Source organism: Arvicanthis niloticus, chromosome 8, assembly GCF_011762505.2.
Source record: "Arvicanthis niloticus isolate mArvNil1 chromosome 8, mArvNil1.pat.X, whole genome shotgun sequence".
NCBI classification, from domain to species: domain Eukaryota; kingdom Metazoa; phylum Chordata; class Mammalia; order Rodentia; family Muridae; genus Arvicanthis; species Arvicanthis niloticus.
In genome coordinates this window covers 72240291-72252416 of record NC_047665.1, presented here as the reverse complement: position 1 = coordinate 72252416, position 12126 = coordinate 72240291, and positions in this window count along the sequence as shown.

Below are 12126 nucleotides of genomic sequence, written 5' to 3'. Positions count from 1 at the left end.
ACAAGTCCAAGTGCTGTGAACCAAGTCAAAGTACCCCACTGCGGGTACTCAGCCATAAATGGGGCATTTATATCACCTTTTCTACTACAAGACTCATGAAATATTGCAGAAGAGGGGTGGTATGTAGAAAGAATATAAAAATTGGAGGAAATGAGAAATTCTGTGATGTATTCTTTTCTAGATATGGCATGGCTGATGCAACATAGAGCAGCAGTTGTCACCTGCATAAGGTCAAGCCAATTCACGTTTCATAATGGACTGGGTTGGACTCCTGAAGTCCTGTCCCTAGCAGAGAAGCTACTGAAAATTTGTAGCTGCTGGGGTTGGGGTTGGGGGAGGGGTGAAGAATCATTGTTGGCAGTGTAGCCTTTGGTAGGTTGCTCATACCCTAGTGGCTGCTCCAATATCAATGCACACATGGGCAAAACTGATTGAATTCAGTGCTTTAAACAACAACAACAGAAAAGCAGAGATAAAGTTGTCATGGAGGTGTGTTGAGGATGCTGAGCTGAAGAAAAATATGGAGTAGATATGTTCAAGACACATTGTATATATGATGTTGGAACTTATCAAAGAATAAATAATTAAAGTACTATTTTTAAAAGTTATTGGCCTGTGCTTTATTTGAAGGTCCTCAAAAGATAGAATCAAGATACTGTTATTTGCATGCAGAGTGTTTCAAACAGATGGTTGTGGGTAAGAAGCAGTTTCTCCACACACAGTTCCAGTTTCTGGCACTGACCTTCCAGATTGCATGCTAACTTCACAGGAATCACGTAGGATGGCACTAAACTCCTGGCTTGCTTGTTAACTGCATAGGAATCATGCAGGAAAACAGAGCTCCCACGCTGGATGCTAAATTACTGAGAATCTCAAGGAAAGAAGAGTTCTCAGGCTACAAGGTAACTTCATGAGAATTGTGAAGGAAGACAGAGCTCCTGGTTGCATGCTAAATTCACGGGAATCATTCCAGAAGCTCTAGTGTGAAAGACTACTGGTGAGGGGCTGTGTCTGTGTTCTTGGTCTCTCACCAAAGATAGATTACCCATAAGCAGAGTAAACTGAGTGAAATAACTTCTTGAAGAGAAAAGAGCCATGGGCCAGACAGTGAAGCTGAGGGGACAGCATGCAGCCAACTGCTGCTGGGAGTGACTCAGGGGGACCCAGCAGGGAGGGAATTGGGGAGAGGGGTCTAAAGAAGGACTCAACGCTCTGCTTCTTGGCAGGTCCCCATGGAAAGACTCTTCTCACCCACCGTCTCCTAGACTGGAAAGATCTTCCAATACAAAAGGCTCAGGAGACACACTGATCTAAAAAAATGTTTCATTCCTTCAAGTTCAAAGTTCAGAAAACTACAAAACCATACAACAGAATTTAAAGTTTCTTAGGCAACAGTATCATGAGAACATAAATACCCAAATACAAGGATACCCATAGAATATTTCTATTTTTTCCTGATTGCTGGTAAATACTTTCAGTTATAATTATTGTACTATCAATATTCCTGGGATTCACCCCAGAGTTTCTCTAGGAATTTTCTGAACTTACCAGAATAGGCACACTTCTCAAGGTTTTATTACTGTGAAGATAGATGGAGCAGCTAGTATCTACAGTATTTGTGTGTTTTATACCCTGAGGGGAGGTTTCTAAGACATGACTGTTAATTATAGAGGGTATACTTTGTCAGTGTATTTTCAGGGTCATGCCAACAGTTGTTGCTACCATGTTTCAGATAATAACTTGTGTGCAGAGTAAATGCATAACCTTCTGCAAAGGTCATTTTGAGTAGTTCATCAGCCTGAGGAAGCTGAGTCAGTTTCTTCATATATATAAAATTTCCCTGAAATCCACAAATTTCCAGACATTGATAAGCAAAGATCTCTCTGGAAGTGAATCACCCTGCATAAATGATTTCGGGAGACAGGGCTCACATTCTTTTTGCAGAGCTGTTTCGTATGATTCAGTTCAGCATTAGTGATGACTTCAGCCTGACATTGTCACTGGTGTATGAAGTGTGACAGTCGGTGTAGGACTCAGAGCGCTGGCTCTAATCAGGGCCACTTGCCGGCTTTGCAAGTACAACCCAATTTGTGACTGCTTGGCTTGAGTTGATTTTACCCATTTATTTCATTTTATTTTTAATTTTGTGCATGCGTGTGTGGTTGCAGATATATATATATATATGTATATATATATATATATATATATATATATACATATATATATATATGTGGCTGCACTTAAATGTATGTGCATGCATCTGAGCACAGAGGACAACCTTGGTGCTCAGGTCTTCTCTACTTTTTCTTCCTTTTCTGGTGAGACAGGGTAGCTTCCTGGGCTGGAACTTGCCAAGTAGACAAGGCTGGCTGGCTGCAAGGTGAGCTACTTCACCAAGCTACTTCTTCAGCTCCAAGACCTGTTTTTTTAAAAATGCCATTTCTGGTTTCTAAAATTGGCAATTCGTGTGCTTCAACTTAATTTTAAGCTCTGCTGCCTTAGGCTTATGCTTGTAATTATAAGCCATAAACCAATATTTGATTTTGATAGGCAGGTAACAGTAGCTAGGGTAATACCAGGGCAAAGGAAGGTACATAAAGTGCCTGGAAGTTCAGAGATGCAGAGCATGCCTGGAATTCTCAATAAATGTCATGAAATGCAAATTCTCAAGCTAGGTCCAAGGTAACTTACCTCTCCCCAAAGGTCTGAGCAGCACGGATGCAAGATATTCTTTCTGCCAAAGAGTGTAAGAGGCATAGGCATCCTTTCTGCCCTGCTGTCCTCACAGCACGAGGCTGGAAGCCAGCGCTCTCCTGATGATGAAGTTGAATCAGGTACAAAGTGAAAGGCTCCCTTGATGCAATTGCAGAGAACTACACACTGTGGTAAATGCTTTTCAAAAGCATTTGGTCTGCAAAAAGTCTTTTCAGCTTCTAGCGAGGCATCGATCACAACATTTTTTTTTAAAAATAAATCTGTTTCCTATTTAACTTTTTCCTATCCTACACTCTCTTTTTGTTGAGTCATCTCCCAGGGCTAAGGGGAAATCAACTTGTGCCTCCCGAAAATATACTCAAGCCTCTCATCAAGTAGTTTCATTATGAAAGCATCTTAAGAAGAAACAGAAAGAGAAGTCAATTGCAGCTGAGCTCAGACTGAGTAATTGGTTTTAATTTTATTTTATGCTCCAAGGAAGCAATTTAACCTAAAATGCCTGGGACCTTTGAGACTATAGACCACACTTCTGAGCGCTAATGGACGATTATTCTTTTTCCAAACTTGAAAACAGCCAGTTTCTTTATTTCTATATACAAACATACACATTTATACATATACATGTATACACACACACACACACACACACACACACACATGCCACAGCATACATGTGGAGGTCAAATGACACCTTGCAGGAGTCAGTTATTTTCTATCATATGGGTCCCTAGAATAAGCTTCCAATTGTCAGGCTTGGTGGCAGGCTCCTTTACCTGCTGACCTGTCTCGATAGTCCAAGGCCACTTCTTTTTGTTATGGACTGATCTTTATATAGGAATTTTCCAGCTGAAAAAAAAAATAGTACTTAGAAGTACTATTTTTATCTCCAAATGTCTCAGCTTTAAATAAAAATTCTTGGTAAGTGTGAGGTGGAGTATAGGGAGATTGGATTCATTGGAGTAGCAACTGATTGAAGGACTATATAAAAGGTGAATGGTAGGATTCACATTTTCTTCTTTTCATTTTTCCTGAAATGTCAGCATTATCATCCAAACATACTTTCTTAGTGAATATCTTTTCAAGACTTTTATAAAGATACATGTTATGGTGGTTTGAATATGCTTGGCCCAGGGAATGGCACTATTAGGAGGTGTGGCCTTGTTGGAGGAGATGTGGCCTTGTTGGAGGAAGTGTGTCACTGTGGGGATGGGCAATGAGACCCTCCTCCTAACAGTGAAGGAGCCAGTCTTCTAGCAGCCTTCAGATGAAGATGTAGAACTCTCAACTTCTGCACCATGCCTGCCTGGATACTACCATGTTCAATCTTGATGATAATGGACTGAACCTCTGAACTTGTAAGCAGCCCCAATTAAATGTATTCTTTATAAAAGTTGCCTTGGGCATGATGTCTGTTCACAGCACTAAAACCCTAACTAAGACACATGTAATTTGCTTTCACTACTTAATTGTAGTCTATGAACACATTCCCTATAGCATAACTCTAACTTGCAACTGATTACAAAGCACAAATGCTCTGTGAATGACCCTGGTCAGTTTCCACCCTCAGAACCACCCAGGAGGGACCCTGTCAGCCCCTATACCCTAAACCACTTGTAAAGGGCCATAGTCCATCCATCCAAACCAGCCATGAGGGACCACCATCAATCCCTGTTCTTACAGTCACCTTACACAGTATCTATACCATGTAGGAACAGCAAGGCTGAGGGATGAATGCGTGTTTGAGATATTGCTACAGAGATAAGATACCCCCCTTAGCCCCTCTTAACCCCTCTTAACCTCCATGGTGGTTTTGTTGACCAGGTCACTCCCCTAAAGATCACTGACTCATACTATTTGCTCTTAAATGATAACCATAAGCTATGTCTTCAGACATCAAGCATAATTATTTAAAATGTAGATTCTGAACTGGCAAGAAGGCTCAATGAATAAGGACACACTCCATGTGGTGATTTGGTCTGCTGCTATGTATTGTAATGCTAAATACTGGCCCTATTTGCCCACAGGGACAGGGTGATTCTCACATAGACCCAAGTGATGTTATGAGACTTTGTCTCCCAAGTTATCCTTGATTGTTGAATAAAGATGCCTACAGCCTATAGCTAGACAAAAACAGCTTTGTTTTCCAGACTTGGAGTCTGAGGCCAAGACCATAAGGGAGAGGTGTAGAAGGTGGAATGAGGAGACACTATGGATGCAGGTGAGTCATGAAAACTCATGGTCATGAGGGTTGGCCAATTGGAGTTAAGAGAAGCCCAGACGAAACATGACAAGTTATAACTCCAGGTTGTTGGTGAAGAAGAGGATTCTAATAGCTCAGAAGGTAGATACCTGCCAAGCTCTAGTGCATTAAAGGCCTATTATAAATATCAAAGATTTGTGTGTTTCATTGGGAAGTGAATGATGAAGGTGGAGTAGAAACCCCTGACTGAGATCAAACTGTTACTACAACACCACTAAGTCCAGTGATTTGAGATTTGATCTAGAAGCAGTGAAGAAGGATATATAAGTGCTCAAACTTGAAGTTTTAAAAAAATAATCTAAACTAGTAGATTTAAACATTTCAATATATATAAAAGAATCATTTGAAGAATTAATACACCACAGAAAGGAAGAGGAATTAGAGATCCAGTGTCTCAGTTACAATCTGCAATGTCCCCCACAGTCTCATGTAAGTAAGCACTTGTTGCCTGGTTTGAAATGCAATCTTGAAGGCTGTAGAATCTTTAGGAGTGGGTCTAGCTGGGAGAATTAGGTCAAGATTGGTGGGCCTTTGGAGCTTAACCTCTTGTCCTGGTCTACCCATGGCCTCCTACTCTGGCTGTGCAAACCAGCACTGCTAACAGCTTTTGCAAAACCAGCCTTCCCTGTCACCATGGACTGGAAATTCTCTGAATCTAACAGTCCAAATAAACCTTTGCTCCCTTGAATTACTTCTGTGGCTCTTTGTGGATGCTGACTTAGACCTCAGTTTATGTGAGAGCAGCTATGTCCACTAAGGGTCAGCCTTACTTCTATCAAGTATTTTCTCTGAATGATGGGCAGCCAGTGGTTTGGCTCAGTCCAGGTCCAAAGCTTGAGAACAGAGAAGCTGTTGATGCTAATCCCAATCCAAAGGCAAAGGGGGGGGGGTGCAGACTGAAGTGGAAACCTCTAGTTCTTTGGAAAGTTAGTTGTGCCAAGTGATGTTTTGCTGGGGTACCCAGGTTTTCCTGAAGCAGACACAGGTGAAAAGATCCTTGGATATAGCAGACACGTGAAAGGATGCTTGCTGAAGGAGAATGCATATGACACCACAGACAGTGGGAGACCAGCACTGAGCTTTGGTTTGGTTTGCTCCACCTCGCTATTCTTTGCTAAAGCCACACATGTATTGGTTTGCCTTACATAGCATTGTTGAGCTCAACTTGGAATAATACCACTATTGAGAGAAGAAACTTGCCCAAGAACTGCAAGTGAGGTTCTTGTGGCAGCTTGTGGCTTCCATAACCTCACCTCAGGCTGGTTGGTGATCTTGGTAGTTTCTTCAGGATTGAACTGTTTGTCCCTGATATCTGCTCACTGAAAGGACTGGACTGTAGCTGCTGGTTCCAGCCTGTTGTCTGCCTGCCTAGAGGACTGAGTCGTATTTGGTGTTTGCTATGGGGCTGAACTGCTGCCCAAGAAGATTGAGTTTATTTCCACAGAACTATTGCTGAACAGGTCCACTTCCCCCATATTCTAATAACTTCTCTTCCACTATCTCTGCTGGGTAGTAGGCTAGAAAAGAGGTTGAACTCTTATTAAAAGTGGGTGGCCAAAAATTTATGCCTATACCAGACACTCTAGTTACCTGGGGAAAAGAATAAGAAAACCTCCCTTCAGCCTTTTGTTTTATTCAGGCCTTTTGTGGATAGAACGTTGGAAACCACAGGGAAGCCAGTCTATTTCCAACAGTGTGAATGCTAATTTCCTCAGGAATATCCCTCCAGACATACCCTGAGACTGTTTAATTTGGGTACCCCATGACCCAAGCAAGTTGTCTTATGAAAACAACTTCACAGCCTTGGATAAATTACTTTAAATTCTCTGTTTAGAAGTCTCCATGTGTGCAAGGATCATTGTGTTAGCTTACACCTAATGATACTGTGCTAGAATTAAGTTAGTTAACATGCAAGACTCAATAGTGTCTACTGAATAACATACACTATGAATTTTATTCCAGTAAATACAGTTGGATTCTACTTCCAGAGACTTGAAAAAGTAATATGCAGCAGATTTGAAAGTCCTCATTTTGTCACATTTATTTGTCTATGTGGTGGGGAAAGGCATGCCACTGGGCACATGCAGAGGTCAAACAATCTGAGTCAGCCTGTAAATTCAGTAATAATTAATAATTATAAAACTACTTTACACAGAATATCAAACTAAACACTTCATGAAAGTAGGAAATCAAATATGCCATCACATAATGACATTTTAAATTCCTCAGTTAATTTACATATAATGGCAAGAAATGTGGCTGAAAATACAATCTGCCTGGTTTTCTCTCATGGAAGTTCTTCTACCAAAAAAGGAGGTCACAGTACTGCTGTCGGGATCCATGTGTCACTTGGCAGTAAAGACAACTGACAGGATATGTTCTAGAATAATGTCCCTGGATCACAGCATCAGAAAGAAGGTAGCAGCCCTTTTCAGCAATGGTGTGTGCAGGTGGCATCTATTGTTAGATATGCAGCTGTGCCAGGTGGGAGAGTATAAGACAATGGGAATCTCTACCAGAGAACAAAGACTAAATGCCCCATTAAGACAGGAGCAGCAATTACTGCTCAGAGCTGCTCTACTTAAGCCGCTAAACTAACAGGGCTGTTTATTTGTATCTTACTTTATGCATGTTAGGGACAGATACAAGGATGAAGCCCACCCACTGACAGAACTTCTCTCATGTTGTCAGTGTCCAGCCAGCATCTTCAAAGTATCACAGCATCACCGAGGAGGCTGTAAGGAACTCCAAGGTCAAGGAGTGCTTTCATATATTCTGATTGACGTGTTCCAGGAATCCACAGTTCCCCCTATGATTCTAAATGATTCCAATGCAAGCAGTCTGATTCTCAGTCTTTGAGAACATATGGTGGAGAAATGAGCTGTTTATCACTAAAACTGAAATGAGAAAGAGGATGGCATCTATATTAATGAAAAAAAGGTAACACAAAGAATTATGGAAATAGAGGTCAAAAATCAGGGGAAAAGAGAAATCCAAGATGAAGGGGGCTATCAAGCATAGTGAAAACTACTAGAACCTTCCTAGTCAACTGCTTTACCTCAGGTGGGAGTGAAAGAAGACTAGGTCAGATCCACAGATCAGATATTGGGTCTGGTCTGCAGAAGCCTTCCTGTAGGCAAAGAAGGCAACCAGGTTGTTTTTATATGTTCAAAGGTCAAACTTTATGGTCATGAGACCCATTCTGAGCCCTTGGGACCAGAGTAAAGGATTAAGGGCCTTGGGAGTTAGACTTTGTTGTATCAAGAGGTAAGATGCTCTTGGTTCCTGCAGGAAGATGAAGCTGGGGTGTGGGCTGGCAGAGAGCTGAGGCCACTAAGCAGGACCTGTGCTTGGTCCCCTTTGCTATGGCTGTTGTTTTGTAGGGGACACTGTATGAGTCACTGTTCTCCATAGGAAGAAAACTGATAAAATGAATATATATACCAAATTTTTTTTTATTACATTGGCTTATACAATATGATCTGGGTAGTTTAACAATGGCTTCTCCTTACACTAGAGACCAAAAAGCTGGTAGTTGCTCAATTCACATAGCCAGATGCCTCAGCAATCCTAACCTGATGCTAAAGGCCTGGGTGATTCCTACAGGGCCATTGGTCTTTATTTGGCATTGGAAACATGAAAAAGCAGCATTCAGTTAGCAGCATCAGCAGATGTAGCAACAATAACAGCAACAGAGTAAATGAACTCATCAGGTAGAGGTGAAGGCAATGAAGCAAAAAACAAAGCTTTCTCAGACTGCATCTGCCATGAGAAGGTGTCACTTCAAATAACCCCATCATAATCCCTCATAGGTGTGTCTAGTAGTTTATCTCTTGGCTGATTCCAGATTCAGTCAAGACTATCAGAGAGCCTGCCCACAGTAGCAGAGGAGGGAGAAGGATTTGTTGTTGAATCACACAAGGCTCACTTCTGATTCTGAAATCGCTCTAGGTCTCTTGTCATTCACAGGGCATCTGCACATGCTCTAAGAACAGCCTCAGTCAATAGACAGGATGCCTGTTTATTCATTTGACAAGTCTGGTTAGCAGTGTCTAATTTCTTAGAGTATGCTATCATTGGGTGGTGTTGCCTTAAAAACTGGTGTTTTCATCTGCTTATTACACATCTCCACCTTCCCTGGGCAAGTAACTAAATGAAAACCAACAACACTATAGGAATCATGAAGACCTTTAGCCCTTGTCTGGACTGTCAACAGCTCCGCTTTTCATCGAGTCTCCAACCAGGGCTCTTCTAATTATGAAAAATTGAAGAGCAGGACTCATCCAGGAATATTACAATTTGCCCCTGTATAAAACAGAAGCAAGAGACCTCCAGCCGAAAGGACATTGTCTTCTCAGCCTATTTAAGCCTGGCAACAGGACGTGTTGGCCAGCTTCCCATTGCTATTATAAAATGCTTTCCACTATCAACCTGTGAGGAGAAAAGGTTGATTTAAACTCATGACTTTGGGTTTTCAGTTCATGACTTATTAGCCAAGACTTGAAAAAGAATAGGAAAATGAGAGGGCTAGCACTTATCAGCCCTTCTGAGGACATGGCAATATGGCTAGAAGGACCTCCACTGGGTCCCCATGCAGTGTTTCTACCACTTTCTAATGGACTTAGGGGTTGAAGAGAAATCTTCAATCCACAGGTCTTTGGAAGTCAGAGGTGGTAGAATAAAGAACTCACACTTGGGCCACTGTATTTTTGGAAGGAAATGGTGGACAGTGTCATGTGACCACTCAGTGTTCTCTTTTGTAAGCTTCATGTGAGAAAGTTATTTCAAGTCTTAAGGTACAGGAAGCATTTCCTTTGACTTTTTAAACTGGAATGACTTTTCTGTGTTCTCTAAATGTCAGAGATTTGGTCCAATCTTCAGCCTGCTTCTTCATGGATAGTTTCTCCAACCTCATTGTGTTATATTATTCTACTTAACAATGCAGAGTTTCTGTTGCTTGAATGCTTTTGTGCAATTGGACATTAGGCAGGTAAATAGGAACATAGAGAGACATAGGTACTGGGTGATGTTTGAAAACTCAGGAAATTCTCAGTTCCTCTTCCTCTAGCCTATGTAGCTTTTAATACCCATAATTCTCTGCTCTTAGGGGCAGTAATTCTCAGTCAATTTCACTCACATGCATGATGTTTTTACTGCCAAGTGTTTAAGTGACTGATCCAGTATTATAATATTGGGTTTTCTGATGACCATGAACATTACCTCTTCCTTAAGTAATAGATGTGGCTAAGTGCATGAAATCTATTCAATACTGACAGTGGATATATTTCATGTTAGAAAGCACCGTGTAAATTTCCTGACAAGGGAAATTTGAAGTAGCACTCAGTGGTGGAGCTCATGCTCAAATGTCAAGCATGGTATTATAAGAAGCAGAAATGTTCATGGCCAGTGTGTACCCAGCACCGGAGTCCCTCTGAGCCGCAAGCTCTCCAGATGATGGCTTTGTTAGCATGCGTGATGTCCTAGCTCCTACATTCCTTGAAGCGTATCTTTACTTATTTCTATCTGTTCATAGGTTTAGGCTTTGGATACTGAACTCAATATTGAACCACCCAGCTACACTGATGTTCTCCTTTCCAGAACTTAGGTATTATTAATGTCAAGGAGGGTGCAGACACAGCTTTAGAGTTATGAGAGGAGCTTCATGCTAATTAGAAGACTTAAAAATCATACACACTGACTCCTGCATTTTAGACATCACGACAATCATATTCCCTTGGGATTCGCTCGTACCATACATGCTTCCTTTGTCCATCTGTCTATGATTCTAGGTTAGATAAACTGCAGAATTACACAAACAAATGCATTGTTTTAGAGCCAAAGTTCTAAGTAAGTCATTTCTTCCTGTATTTGGGTTCTGAGAGGACAACAACATCAGCTTGTTTTCTGTTTCATGTTGTTTTTTCCTTATGCTGTTACTTTAGGATTTAAATCTATTTTGGTTTTCACTAACTGAGTTTACAGTAATTTACTAAATGCGATGCATTACAAGTCCAGTTAAAGGTAAAAATCTTAGAAGCTTTAAAAAATCTTAAACTGCATTTGTGTGTGAGTGTGTGTGTGTTTGTGTGTGTGTTGTGTGTGTACTTGTGCCATAGCATATAGACGGAGGCCAGAGACAATAGTCAGGTATTGGTTCTTTTTTCTACTCTGTAGATTCCAGGCTTGGAATCTACACGATCTACTGAGCCATGTTGATGTCTCCATTTCTTAGAAACATTGAAATATATATTTAAAGGTAGCAAGTAAGTCCAAGATGGAGATAAAAGAAGCAAAGCAGTCCCAAGATCAGGTGATATGTATCACATTCAGTTCTTTCAAGGATCAACAGGACAAAATGTAAAGCTGTAGACACTTCTGGTACCTAAAAATGTAAACCTGAAATCAATGACAGCTCACTAGACTGTTTTAGCTGAGGACAGATGCAGTCTGTGTGATGTGCAACACTTGGGACCAATGCTGACTTTCTGCAGCTACTTACAGAAAAAAAAAAAAAAAACTATGAACATATAGTCAAATAAAACTCAGGGCTATAACATGGGAGTCAGTGATGATGCCAAGGCAGACCATGGTCAGTATGTTTGGTGTGGAGTAAACACCAGCCAGCAAGGAAATCTGTAACATTGGCCTTGGAAAAGACTAAAACATCTATGTGTCCCTCTCAAGGAAAAGTTAGGTGATGGGCTAGAATACAAATGTACAAGTGGTGCAATCTTAGGTGGGGAGAGTGATATAGAGAAAGGAACCAAATCATGCTCCTTCCATGGAATTTATCCTTGCTTCCAAACATCCTGATCTTTGAGTGTAAGGCAAAGGGAACAGTCTTGTCTATCTGTCTGTCTGTCTGTCTGTCTGTCTCTCTCTATCTCTCTCTCTCTCTGTGTGTGTGTGTGTGTATATACATGTTTGTATGTGTATACATGTGTTTGTATGTGTGCATGTGTATTTATGTGTATGCATGTATATGTGTGCATGTGTATGCATGTGTGTGTAGTTGTTTCAGGATCCATAATGGGACAAGCAAATAACTAGCAGGTGATCATCCTGAGATGGCCTGCTTTGGGTTATTATATAATCTGTGACAGGTTCATTCTTGTTAAGCAAGGCTGTAAGGGATTCATTTAGGATAAAGA